Here is a 14,098-nt window from a genome sequence, read left to right on the forward strand (position 1 = left end):
CATGCTCTGTGCTCTGCCCCAGCTTCTAGAACCCATCCTTGAGGGTTTAATACAGTCTCGAGAATGAGCCCCTTTGTCCCTTGGCAGCGGACAAGGGTGGCCCTGCCTCTTGGCTCCCCCCAGGCAGTCTCTTGTTCCCACACCTACATCCCCGAGGGGTCCCAGGGGACACTTGTTTGCTTGGTCCCTGCACCCATCCTCCTCAAGCAGTGACTGGCAGATTTGTGCAAATTAGAGTCAGGCCTCTTTTTTTTTTTTTTTTAAGATTTTATTTATTTTTATTCATAGAGATGCAGAGAGAGAGAGAGGCAGAGACACAGGCAGAGGGAGAAGCAGGCTCCATGCAGAGAGCCTGACGTGGGACTCGATCCAGGGTCTCCAGGATCACGCCCTGGGCTGTAGGCGGCACTAAACCGCTGCGCCACCGGGGCTGCCCAGAGTCAGGCCTCTTCCTCCAGGCGGACCCCCTGGCTTAGCTTGGCATGGAGGCTTGCCTGGAACCTAGTCCCGTTTGCATCCCGTGGGACCTGTCCCCAGGGCCAGGCTGGCTTGGGAGTGCACACCACCAACGCCTCCACCCCGAGCCCCCTTCACCCTGTGCTCCCCCTTGTCAGCACCCAGCACCTGGCCTGGAGACCACCCCCCCACCCACCGTCCCGAAGGCAGGCCGTGCCTCCTTGCTGGCAGCCTCCACCCACTGGGGCTTCAGGGCCGTCAGCGGAGTGGTGAGCTGGGGAGGAGCCAAGCTCCCTGCGAACTGAGGCAGGGCCCGTCACCACCTCGGGGTGGGGGCTTGGGAGATGGCAGCTGGCGATCTCCAGGGATGGGGACCCCTGCGGGAAGCACCCCCTTACTACCCCTCCCAGGCCCGAGGCCGCAGGGTCAGCCCTATTGCACCTGCCTCGGGCGGGGGCCCGTCCCCAGCAGCAGGTGGATCTGGAAGGAGGGCAGGACAGGGCGAGCAGTGGCTGGTGGGGGGCCCCGCAGGAGCTCAGCCACTCTGATGACCGACGGGTGGAGGCAGGCTCCTCCTCTGGGCCTCCGAGTCCTCATCTGTGAAATGGGAGCAGGGAAGCAGGTCTGTCTAACTGAAGAGGCTTCTAGCTCACGGGGCTCCAGGGGTCCCCGCCCCTCCTGTGACACTTGGCAGCCACTGCCTCTCACCGGCCCAGCACGGACTCAGCGTCAGACGGGAGCTGGAGTGGGATCCTGGAAGGCCCGTGGAGGGAAGCTGGGTGCCATCGGGCGCCACCGCCAAGGCCGCGCCAGGGAAGCCTTGTTAGCAGCCGGGCCAGTGTCCCCGACGCAGTGGCTGGCCCTTCCAGGGGGCTGCGGCTGTCCCGGGTGGAAGGTCCACACCTGGGCGCCCACCCCGCTGTCCTGCATCCCCACAGCACCCGACGCACGTGGTGGGGAGGGCGCCCATCTCTCGGCGGAGGAAGCCAGCGCAGCCTGTCGGCAGCAGGACTGCTCCAGATGCCACACCCCTCGCGCACATGGTCACTCAACAGCAGACTGCGGGGCAGGGTGGCCCCTGGTCAACCCCCCCCCCGCCTCCATGGGCGAAGTGCTGCAGGTGGACCTGCCCTCGGCCTCTCTGCTCGCTATCTGCCCATCTGTGCAATGGGTCTGACCACAGTGCTTGCTGCCGGTGTTGGCACAGGGGACGTGGCGCGCTGGCACAGGCCCACGATGCCGGCGTTCACTGTGACAGGCACCTCCTGTGTGGAGCCCTGTGGAGGTGCCGGGGGCGGGTGGACATCCCCGGTTTCAAGACGCCTGGGCTGTAAACCACAGCCGCCCCCGAGCCCAAGGCTAGCAGGTGCCCAGAGGAGGGGCCTCCACCGGAGGGGACACTGAACCCAACCTTCCCCCGAGACAGGAGGCGCCCCTTTTCTCTCCATTGCGAGTAGGAGCGGGAGTTGAAGGAGCGTTTGAGGAGGAACTCCCGGGACCCCACTGCCCTACCCGCAGGGCCGTCTTCGGGCCGCCCAGCGCTGCTCCGACCCGCGGCGGGCTCCACGTGCCCCGCGCCCTGGCCAGGTGTTTCATTCTCTGAGGCCTGCCCCGGGCTCTGCCACCCTGTGGCCCCGTGGTCCTGGGCCTGCTCTTCAGCCGTGCGAAGTAGAGACAAACTCTCTGCTTCCTTAGGATGAGACGAGAAACCAACGAGATAACCCGGAAAGAGTGTCTATGGGGCCAGGCCTCGGAGAGCCGCTCAACAAACGCTGCCCTCCCCTCGCATTTCCAGGGCCGCCCAGTTTAAGCCCCTCTAGACGCCCTGGAACGGACCCGCGTGGCTCCCTTGATCGTCTCCGCCAATGGTGTGCGCCCACCGCAAGCACCGCCAACGTCTATGTGCCCAGAGCTTCCCCGTGAAGCCCCCCAGGGGTGGAGAACTCTTTGGGACAAGGTCAAGTTGGGCTGGGGCTCCTGCAGGGTGGGCTGGAGCCTTTGGGGGGAGAGATAAGTACTTCTCCTGAAATGCCAGGGTGTCCTCTTGTCCAGTAACAGGTGCCAGGGGCAGGGGGCGGCTTAGCCGACAATAGGCACTTGTCGCCTCGCTGTCTGGAGGCCGGAAGTCCAAGGTCAAGGTGTCTGCGGAGCTGGCTCCTCCTGTCTGCTCTCCTTGGTCTGCAGACCACCGTCCTCTCCCCGTGTGGGTCTGTGTCCTGAACTCCTTTTTTTTTTTTTTTTTTTTTTAAGATTTTGTTTATTTATTCATGAGACACACACACACAGAGAGAGAGAGAGAGAGAGGCAGAGACACAGCGGCTCCGCGCAGGGAGCCTGACATGGGACTTGATCCCGGGTCTCCAGGATCAGGCCCTGGGCTGAAGGCGGCGCTAAACCACTGGGCCACCCAGGCTGCCCCTGAACTCCTTTTATAAGGACGTGAGTCATGTTGGACTAAGGCCCGCCTTAATGCCCTCGTTTAATTTCATGATCTCTTCCAAGACCTTGTCTCCAAATCCAGTCACATTCCGCGGCACGAGGGGTTAGGACCTCACTGTACGAATGATGGGGTGCACAGTGATGCCCAGAGCCCTGCGGACTCATCACAATTCTGGAATTCCTGGAGCACCCATCACACGGAACCTGGTAATCCCCGTGAGAACGCCGCCCCTCCACCCCTGCAAGAGCTCTGTCTCCTCCAGGGAAACTGAAGCTGGGAGACACCATGACTTTCCCCGGGGTCACACGGCCAGCCAGCAGACCCCAGCCTGGCTCATTCCAGAGCCTGTTTGTTACAACGGCTCCCAAAATGGTCCAGGAAAGTTCTGGGCTCCCCAGAAGCCACCTGCGAGGGGCCACGACACGGCTCTACAGCAGGTTGTCCGCTGCCCAGCCCTGGAGACTCCAGACCTACTTGTCTTGCACCCGCGGTGGCCCCTACCTGACCCGCAGCTGTGGTCCGGGAGCCATGGGACGAATGGGGGCGACACAAGGCACAGTCGCTGCCCTTTAGGAATACGTGCCCTGGGCAGGAAGGCAGCTCGCTGCACATGTGACCCCTCAGGACACCAGCCAAGAGCCGGGCCACCGCTCCCCTCTGGTCTGGGCCGCGTGTGGGGGCCAGCCTGTCCCTTGTCCCAAGCCCTCGGCTGTCCCGGAACTGAGTCATGACAGAGCTTGGGAGGACTCCTCAGGGTGGGAGTGGGGGAAGGGGGGCAAATCTGGCCCCCACATGTTCTCGCTTGCTTCCGTCCACGACAGCGGCTTCAGCCCGTCCCCTCGTCACCCAGAAGTACCCACGGAGGACACATCTGGGTGCCGTGAAAAGCCCCAGCTCTGAATTCCTCCCCCCGGGGGTCCCCGGGGCAGCTGCCAGCTGCAAACAGCGTGACCAGACAGCCCCCGAGGGCAGGGAGCCACAGCAGCAGAGAACACGGGTCTGTGTCCCGTTGGAGTCGTGTGGCCACATCACATCGGATGCGAGGGGCCTCCTGTTAGGAGCTCAGTGCGCGCCCCAGGTGACAGGTGGCGCTCCACTAGGACGAGGCCCTAGGACCCCGCGCCTTGCTGTGTGCTGGGGCCGTGCCTCCGTGGCACTCGCTCAGGGAGCACCACAGCCCCACATAACAGCTGGGAAACTGAGTCAGGGTCCGATCACGCAGCACCAGGCAGGGAGGGGCAGGGCAAGGAGTCCCCGCTCACGCCTGGGGCTCTGACGCTCGTGTGGCTGGGCCGTCCCAGCTCCACCCTGAGGGATGCTTTTCCCAGTTGTGCTCTGTGCTCCCCCAACATTCACTGCCAACCCCCTCCCCCTCGCCACGTTTCCAGGTCCCATCAGCCTCCGGGCCTTGGCCTAAGCTGTTCCTACTCCCTGAAATGCCTTCCCAAGGCCACCTTATTGCAGGCCCTGCTGAGACTCGTGACCTGGGAGCTGGGTGCAAGGTCCCCAGGCCCAGGTGTGCATCTCCTCTGAGATCTAGGTGGGTCCCTTCACCTCTCTGAGCCTCCCCACCTCCGTTTCTGTGTCCATAGACCAGGAACAGATTTGGGTCCTTCTAAGGGCTGTGAGGGTCAGTGAGATGTAGGATGAGAAAACCTTTTCAAAAATAGGAAAATCTTTCAATGTGTCATCACCAGTCAGCCCCAGGGCCCTTGCACATACCTGTTGGCAGCTCATGGGAGTGTAGGTGAGGATCTCTCTCCTTCAGCCACCCCAGTGGTTGAGGTGGGGGCACCTAGTTCTTTCCTCTTCCTCCTCTTCCTCGTCCTTCTTTTTCATCATCATTGCTCACATGATAGGCCAGGCTCCTCGAGGACTGGGTATTCTGGTTACCTGTCTGGGGGATGAGGAAGCTGAGCCGGGCGAGGAGGCCAGGAGGTGGCTGAGCTGGGATTCAGCTCTACAGCCACGACAGTGCTGGGGTCAACCATGCCGTGTCCCCCACCCGGGAGCAGGTGGGTGCCCCAGACAGCCCAAGAGCTCCGAGCTCCGCCCAGACCGACTGCTCCCAGATCACTCACCCTGGCTGATGCCCACCGCCCCCACCCCCACCCCCAGGGCCAGACCCTTCATCAACACCAAAACCTGTGCTTTCTGGAGGCTGAAGGCATACGGATGGTCACCCGCCAACACCCGCCCCTAGGCTTTTGCTGCTCTTGCTCTGCTCACCCAAACGGGGGCTGGAAACCCCGGCTCTGTCAGTGCACGCTGGGCCCCCCTGGAATCTGGGGCCCGGCATCTGCTGGGTGCTCAGCGTGGCCCCAGCGTGGCCTCACATTCCTCCTGGCCTCCCTGCCTCCACGTCTCGGGACACCTCTGAGCCCTGCCAAGTCCCCAGGGACGCTACGGCCCTCGACCTCCTTCCCCTCTCCCCTACCATGTGATGACCCCCCACCTTGTCCAAACTCCCATGAGGCTCCTCTGAGAGCTCTCCTCCTTGACCAGACCTTGACCCCGCCCTACTCCAGCAGAGAATCCCACTAAGCCGTTTCATCAAGGATCCCCCAGTTCCTCAGCCCCCATCCTTGGTGTCTGAGTCCTTGGCCCTTAGGAAGAATTCTATGAGGCTGTTTGGCAGGAATCCCCCAACCTCTGGTGTCTAATCAAGCCCCTGTCAGTGATTTTCCATGCACTGACCCCTTGATCTGCTCCATGGCTATAAACCCCCAGCCGTCTTGGCTGTATTTGGATTTGACTTCAATCTCTTGATCTTTTTGCAATAGTCTTGACCCTTATAGCAATAATCTTGAACAAAGCCTTCCTTGCTGCTTTTAGCAAGCATCTGGTGCAAATTTCTCTTTAACAGCACCCGCCTAACCTCCGCTAGCCTGGCCATCCGCCCCAATGCTGCTCACTCTTGAAATCTTTTTTTTTTTTTTTTTTAGGATTTATTTATTTATTCATGAGAGACACAGAGAGAGACAGAGACACAGGCAGAGGGAGAAGAAGGCTCCACACAGGGAGCCCAATGCGAGACTTGACCCCAGGACCCCGGGGTCATGCCCTAAGCCAGAGGCAGAGGCTCAACTGCTGAGCCACCCAGGCACCCCTCACCCTTGAAATCCTACTCTGTGTCTTGGTCTAGGGCAAGCGTGGCATTCGGAGCCCCAACGTCACCTCCTGGCTCCCCGCCCGGGTGGGCGCTCCCTCCCTCCACCTTCATCCACATCTGTAAAATGGGTAGAGAAGAGAGAAGAGACCACACGCACACCACGGAAGGCAGCTCCCCGAGCAGAACAGGTGCTTGGCAGACATGTGCTCCTTTGTCCTTCTCGGGCTCCTGTTTATAAGACGCCTTAAATCTGCCAGCAGAGAAAGACTCCACGCTGCTGGGATATTCTGTGTTCCGATGGGGAAAACAAAATCCCAGGTGGCGAGCGAGCGGCAACTCTCAGAAATGGTGACATCTGCCCAGCTCTGCTTCCCTATTTATCTCTCTATTTCGGTGCTCAAAAGGACAGGCAGGTGGCCAGCCGCAGAGCTGAAACTGAATAAAAGAACCGGGAAGGTGTGGGACAGTCCAGGCTCAGCCCCGGCGGGGTATGGGTCTTCAGCGACAGGGCAGGGCATGTTTTAGGTGTTCATCGGGCATTTCCCTTCTCTTACCCCAGGCCCGCAGCTCTCTCGGGACCTGGCTGGCAACCTGCGTCCTGACCTGGAGTGGCTTCGAGGGGAGGGCCTGGGGGGCAATGAGTCCTAGAGAATGTGACACCCAAACTCTCCCGGGAGTGGGGACAGGCCAGCTCTCGTCTGTCATGCAGGGTCATGGGATGAATACGTGCAGGAGCTGGGGCCAGAGGCATGGATTCCCTTCCTTTTACACCGACTTCAAAAGTCCACTGCTCCGCGAAGCCTTCTTTGCATCCACCCCCGCCTCACCCCAGGCTGGCTCAGGGTCCCTCATCGGAGCCCTGATCGTGCCCCATGGCATTCAGCGTAGCTCCCTCTACTGGGACCGGTGTGTCCCAGCACAGGGGTGGCAGCAATACGTTCCTGCAAGCAGGAACGCATGGAAGCCTTTCCCTTCTCTGATGGGCAGCCTCTTCTCCTGTGCACACGGTGGTACGCGGGGCGCTGTTATCCCCCCAGGGCCAGCTCAGACCTGGCAAATGATGGTTAATTACAATAATACTATTAATATGACAACAATAAAAATAACCACCACACTACTGCCACCACCAATTACTGAGCCTTACTACGAACCAGGTGCATTTCCCAGTGTACTTTACTGAAGACTCGTGACAGCCGTGGGAGGTGGGTATTATTATCCTAATTTCTCAAATGAGGAACCAGAGACTCAGAGAACTGACTCCTTTGATGAGCGAGGGCGGCGGCCCTGGAGGAGCCGGGTGTGGGCAGGGAGGGGAAAGAAGGGGTGCGCGGGGGGAGCTGGGTAGCCTGGTTCATGTCTCAGGGCTGCTGTGACGGGGGCCACAGACGGGCGAGGGCAGGGGGCTTACGACGACAGGTTCTAGGAGCTGGAAGGCTGAGATCAAGGTGTTGGCAGGCTGGCTCTTTCTGAGACTGTGAGAGAGAGAATCTTCCCTGGGCTTCTCTCCCTTTCTGGGGGTTTGCTGGCAATGCACGGCGTTCCCTGGTTTGCAGACGCGTCCCCGGATCTCTGCCTCTGTCTTCACGTGGACTGCTCCTTGTGCACATACCTGGGTCCAAGTGTGTCCTTTTCATCAGGACATCCAGTAGCCATATGGGATTAGGGCATACTCCAGGATGACCTCATCTCAACATCATTCGTTGTACCTGCATCGGTCCTATTTCCAAATAAAGTGCCACATTTGGAGTTACAGGGTGTCAGAACGTCAACCCATGAATTCTGGAGGTCAAATTCAACCCGTAACAGTGACTCCAGGTGGGGCTCCGGGAAATGGGGTGGGCTGTGGAACCAGTGAGGTGAGGCTGAGTGCCAGGTGGGGACTGGGGACAGGCCAGCAGGTGGAGGGGGCAATGGGGGCACTGCGCACACCCGTGTGTCCCGGGGAAACCAGCAGGTCAGGGAAGTGTTGCCTGGGTTCCCCCAGCAGGGCAAACATTTCCACAGCCCTCCAACCCCATCCTCACACCATGAGCCCTCAGATCTGGACCCTGACCACCTCAAGAACCCTTAAATCTGTTCACTCCTCAGAAATAAGCGAATACGTATATAGTCTATAGCAGATGGCAGGGAACATCTCAGGGGAAAAAGCTGAGAAGACAGGTAGGAAGTGTCAGGAGGGGAGGGTGCTTCGGAGAGGTAGTGTGTCAGCCGAGGCAGGCAGGAAGGAGGAGGCCAGGGTGGGAGTGGACAGCAGAACCAGCCAGTAGTCAGGACCAGCCAGTACAAAGGTCCTGAGGCAGGCGTGTGCCTGACACGTCCTAGGAGCAGCAAGGAGGACAGTGGCATGGAAGAAAGGGTCAGGTGGGAAGATGCAGGAAAGGCCGTCTTGGAGCTGGGTGGGTTACCTCGCGTGCCCCCGGCCCAGCGCAGCCTCTGACCCAGGCTGGTTCCCCTCCACCTCCGCATTCGATGGTGAGAGGAGCCTCACGGCCTGAATCCCTACCCCGAGGCACACCTAGGTCCCCAGGCCTGTCCTGGCTGCACAACAAGCATGCTTGTCATGATGGAAATCCCTTTATGTAACAATATCATGAAAGCCTGGGGAGGAGCCGGGAAGAAAACCCCTAGAAATAATGAAATAAAGACAACGGACTCGCTATGAATAGAAAGCCCATTTGCAAAAATCGCAGAAGGGATCACAATATTTCCAAATCTTCCCATGGCTTTGCTTTAATTGCCGCCGAGCACCACTTTCTTCCTGATGCTTTAATCAACCAATTTAGATGTATTGCCGCGCTTGACACAGGCTTGATTTCTGATAAATGGAACAAAAATATTAAGAAAGCGGGCACAGTTGGAAACAGCAGGCCCGCGCTCCCTGCCCGTGTTCTGCCTGACGTTGCTGCAAAATGTCCCCCCTCGTTCAGCAAATCTTTGCGAAGGGCCTACTGTGTGCCAGGCCCCCAGAAGGCACCGCAGAAGCAAGCAGATCCATGAGAGCGGACTCCCAGATCAATGAGTATTTGTAACAAAGTGACAAAGGAGCAAAGTGCCCAGATGGGTAGGAGGTGCTTCAGCAAAGACAGGCCCTGGGAAAGGGGAGTCTTAACTAGGACGGAGGGGCAGGGGGAGGGGCAGCGAGAGCCCGTGGAGGCCTGAGGAGGAGGAGGGTGCTGGCATCCTAGAAAAGATTCCGCGGAATGAGCCAGTTAGCTGTGTGGGTCTCTTAGGGTAAGAGCCTTGCAGAGAAGGGGGGCCACGAAGCTGGCCTTGGCTCTGGGTGGGGTGGGTCCCTTGGGCTGCTGGCTGAGAGCAGACTGGGGGGCAGAGGGGTATTTGAGTCGCAGCTCTGCCCCAAATACCTCAACTGTGTGATTCTGTGCTCCTCAAACGACCTGGAAGCTTCCGTGGGGCTCAGGCCGGGGGTCAGGGAGACAATGGTCCATTGAGGTTTGCAAAAGGTGGTCCTCCTGACAGCCCTGCATCTGGGCGTTCTTGGACAAGTCAGTCAGCCTCTGGATGGCTTCTGGCCATAATCACCGCGTGGGCCGTCTGGCTGCCGTGAGCCGTAGTTTAGGGAGTGGGTGAGAATGTGCTGGACCCCATGCAGGTGCTCTCTGCACTTGGAGAAGCACCCCTGTGAGTCCTGTGGCCGTGACTGACTGGCCCGGGCAAGTCCTCAGAACGGGATGGGATGGACGTGCACCCACAGAGCACCTGCCACACACCTGTCGGGAGGCACAGGGCGTCGAGGTGAGGGCTGGGGCCACCTGAGCTCTCCACAAACAGGAACTTAGCTGCAAGCAATGGGTCTCATTAGGCCCCCGAGGCCAGACTTGGGGCTGGGAGGGCACCGTGCCAGGCCCTGCCCACAGTCTAAAGACCTCCACGCTTGGCTCATGCGTCTCCATGTTGACATAGATGCCTCCCGGTCCCTGAGACTCAGAAGGCAGGCCCAGGTAGGAAGAAGCACCCCTCCCCATGCACACACCCTGATGGATGGGCCAGGCAGCCTGGCCTCAGGATGAGGAGTGGGACCAAGGACCCTGGACCCAGTCAGAACTCTGCTACGTCTCCCCTTGAACAAGGAAGCAGTCAGCTGAACCACAGCCCCCGGGGCCCCGAACGCAAACCCCATCCCATTGCTGCCTATCTCATACCCTCCAGTAAACCTGCAAGGTGTGCTCATCATGAGGAATTCTCTAATAAATACAGGGCCCTGTCCCCGGGCTACTGCCACTGCCCCAACCCCAGACAGAGCCCAATTCTCCGACACAAACACCTGGAAGACCGACTGTTGGCTTCCTTTCATCTCTCAGGTGGGAGAGATGCCATCCTTGGGCAGGATCCCTCCTGCCCTGGGCCCCTTGCCTAGCCCACAGGACTCCTGTAAGCGCCATTGCTAGGATGACCCTGAAGAGCTGGGTGCCACCAAGCCCCACCTACTGTGCGCCCCTCCCTGTGCAGAGCTCACCCTGCAGCCATGCCTCCATCACAGCCTCGATCCCCATCTCACAGAGGGGGACACAGGCCGGGAGAGGTAAAGCCGCAGGTCTGAGATCAAAAGCCTGTGAGTGGCTCACCTGGGCTTTGTCCCTAGGCCGTCAGCTTCCAGAGCAATGTTCTGGGCTGTTAGAACTGGGCAGCCATGGAGAGCAAGCACTGGGCGAAGCTGGAGGGTGCACGCAGGGCCCTGGGACGAGGGTCTCCAGGCTCCTCGCAGCGGGCAGGATCCGGGAGGGGCCGGGGACCAGCTCCAGGTGCTGAGGCCGGGCCATGGCCATGTCCTCCCCTGGGAAGCCCAGCTCCGAGGACAGGTGGCTCGCTGAAGGTCACTCACCAGGAAGCAGCGGAGCCAGGGTTCAAACACCTCCCCAGACTCCAGGGGGGACCTCAGCCCAGCAGCCAAGCGTGAGTTCAGCACTTTCGGAGGTGGAAAACCCCCCTTCTTCTGGCTCCTCTCCTCCTCCAAACAGCTGGCAGGGCTCAGCCCTGTGCCCGAAGATGCCAGGAGCAGCTGTCCCCTCTGCGGGCGGTAGGGTCCTTTAGCTCCTCCCGCGGGGCTGGGGGCTGGGAGGGCAGCTGCCCCAGCTATTCTTAGCTCCTGGGGCCCACAGGCAAGGTCACCCTGCTGTCCCGAGAGAGAAGTACTCTGATCTGGACAAGTTGGCAGAGCGTGTGGTCCACGGGCTGCCCTGCTCGGGAAGGCGGGGGCCGTTCCTGGTTCGGGGATTGGGCCGGGGCGGGCAGCCAGGTGGAAAGCCGGCCCAGAGACAGTTAGAGACCCCAGCCTTTGCCTGTGGGTGCCCGGGGCCTGAGCCCCCGGGTGCCTGTGTTTGCTGACCTGATCTGGGGCCCCCAGGACAGCTCCTGGCACCCAGAAAAGGCTCCATCAATACTCATGGAACACATGGATTAATTAATCCGTGAGGAAGCCCCGATCTCATTTTCGAGAACTATGCTACCTGGGGAGGGGGAGGCAATGGCCGAAGCCATGGCCCACATCTACGAGGTGCTGTCTCCCTGTCAGCCTTCCCAGGAAGGACCCCTGTACCTCAGTCCTTGTGACAACCGCACAGACAGAGCACTGGCTCATCCTCATGTTGTGCATTGGGACATCGGCTGTGGGGGAGCCAGGGGTCCCCAGGGCAGTGACTCCAGTCCCCAGGCTGGAAACCATCCCGAAGTTGCAGGCTGAGGTGGGAGCTCCTGAGGGCAAGGCCATCTCAGTGGACCCTGAGATGGACCGTGGAGATGGGCATCCTAGAAGAGGCGGCACATAAGCCATGACCCGGAAGCCTGTCATGGAGAAAACCTTCCACTGTGGACGCTGGGCACACTAAGAAGACTGCATGTCCCAGGGTTTTGGGGGGCGCAGGGGAGGGCTTGGCAGGAGGCAGGATTTAGGGTTGTGCTTTGGAGAGAGCCCCTGGGCTGCCCTGCTGAGGGGGCAAGGGGGGGGGCCAGCAGGAAAGCTAAGGGGGACTGGAGTTAGTTGGTGAGGCCTGAAGTCAGGGTGGAGATGGCCCCGAGTCTCCCTGCCAGCTGGGGGAGGGAGGAGCATGGGAACCTAATTACAGGGTGGGATTAATCACAGCACTTTTACGGAGAGGACTTCACACATCATTATCTGCCGGGGATGAGCAGCTTGTTTGGGGTGCGGGGAGAATTAATTAAGGTTGGGGACGCCTCAGAGAGCTGCGGATGAAAGGTACGAGGCAAGTGCCAAATATACTTATTAATAAAATTTTGGGGCAAACTTGCAGAGGCGGCCGGATTGTGCACTGGAGTCGGGGGCGGGGGCGGGAGGGTGTCAGGCACCTGCTGGCTCCGCCCAGGTCTGTTAGAACCAGGTATGCAACCTCTTGAGGCTCGGGCTGGGCCTTGTGCTGGGGGATGGGGGAGACGGGGGGGGGGGGGCACCGGGAGCCAGGTCAGACCCAGGCCGGCCCTCAGGAAGCTCCTGGTGGTGACAGGAGTACAGACAGACAGTGTCACTCAGTGTGAGCAGCGCTGTGATGGGCGGGAAGCCCAGAGGCAGCAGGACGGCAGCCTGGGCCCGAGAAGGCTTCCAGGAGGAGGAAACAAGTGACCAGGTCGCAAAGGATAAAGAAGGAACAAGAGACACACACTCTGGGATCAGAAAACAAAGAGCCAGAGGCAGGTGGCATGAAATAGAGTCAGGTTCAGGAAAGATGAGAGCCTGAGCGAGCCTAGGGTGACTCTGCGCAGCAGACAGAGCTTGGCGGCCTGTGGAATCCAGACTTTGTCCTGAAGGCAGCAGGGAGCCAGGGAAGGGTCCTGAGCAGGAGAGTGAGGGTCAGATTTGGGTTTCACGAGGATCCCTTTGGCTCTGGGGTAGGGGGGCAGAGTCAGGGAGGCTGCTGGCTGCTGCTCGAGTCCAGGCAGGAGGGAGTGAGGCTTGGACTGGGTGGCACCGGTGGGTACTGGGAGGAATGGCCGGGAGGCTGAAGCCAGGGGACCCTCAGGGCTCTGCCCGGTGAAGCCAGCCCAGCTGGTGCTGGACGGGTGGAGGCGTGAGTATCGTTGAGGACAGAGTTCCCCACACGGTTGGCCTCAGCGTCCATGGCACCAGTCCTATCCTTCTCCCCGGCTAAGCCCCATGCTCTTGGGGCAGGGCCTTGACCAAGGGTGTTCATGGATCATGGGCCCTGTGGACTCCACCCAGTGGGGAAGTACCCAGAGCCCCTGGTGAGCTTGATGACCCCACGTCCCCCTCCTGCATGCCCCCAAGCTGTCTCGGGTGGCCCCCTGTGGGTGGAGGACAGATGATGATGCAAAGTGCCTGTGTCCTGCCTCATACACAGTAGGTGCCTAATCCACAGCTGCTAGTAGGATCAGTGAATGCCAAACTCCAGGCGCTGGCTGCCGACAGGGGGAGAGGGCGGGGCTCATCGAGTAGAGCCCCCCTGTGCACCAGGCTTTGCACTGAGGCGCTCGCTAACTTAGTGGCCTCAGCTGGCCATTTCTCACAGGGTCCCTGAAACATAGGAGCTGTTGTCTCCATTTCAAAGACAAGGAAACTGAAGCTCAGACGGGAAGGTGACTTATCTGACGGCCATCCCGGGAGGAGGCAGGCCCAAGAGTCTTACTCCAACGCTGGGGCTTATTTTGTAACGAAAATGCATTAAGGCAGCGAGAAGGCTTAACGTGCTGTGTGACGTTGGGCAGCTCACTGGCCCTTTCTGAGCCTCCGCTTCCTTGCCTGCACTGGGGGGTCCTGCTGCTGATGGTGGAAAGCGGCCCGTGTGGGCCATGGTTCTGGGATGCATCCTTGCTGGTGTGTCACTGCCCAGGACACCCCATCGTGCTCTGCAAGCAGAAGGCAGCCCATCCTCTCTTTGGCCTGGGGTCCAGTACGAGGCATTGCATTCTGGGGGTGACGGAAATAGAACCAACTGCAGGGGGCCTGGCCCTTCCCATAGTCGAGTCCCAGTGGGCAGGACTGACACAGAGGCCTGTCCCCCAGGACACCAAAGGGAGGTCACCTTTTCTCTAACAAAGTGATATTGGTGTGAATGGTCCTGAACTCAGGAATCTAACACGGGGTGGACAGGTCTCTACTGACC

At 60.0% G+C, this 14,098-nt stretch overlaps 1 long non-coding RNA gene across 7 annotated transcripts; it reads right to left on the reverse strand.

Annotated features, from left to right (window-relative positions):
* Window positions 1-246: 246 nt before the first annotated feature.
* On the reverse strand, window positions 247-11,167 carry LOC140642685 (uncharacterized). Of its 7 annotated transcripts, none has more exons than XR_012039100.1 (5): window positions 10,592-11,081; window positions 9,371-9,736; window positions 1,969-8,823; window positions 1,165-1,733; window positions 247-1,053 (listed from the first exon to the last, which is right to left on the reverse strand). It is a non-coding gene; the product is annotated as an uncharacterized lncRNA (long non-coding RNA). The 7 variants fall into 7 exon arrangements; XR_012039098.1 differs by having other exon boundaries at window positions 1,165-2,680; window positions 4,619-8,823; window positions 10,592-11,080; XR_012039097.1 differs by having other exon boundaries at window positions 1,165-4,793; window positions 6,166-7,725; window positions 10,592-11,078.
* Between the last annotated feature and the right edge of the window lie 2,931 nt (window positions 11,168-14,098).

This window comes from Canis lupus, chromosome 11 (assembly GCF_048164855.1).
Source record: "Canis lupus baileyi chromosome 11, mCanLup2.hap1, whole genome shotgun sequence".
NCBI classification, from domain to species: Eukaryota; Metazoa; Chordata; class Mammalia; order Carnivora; family Canidae; genus Canis; species Canis lupus.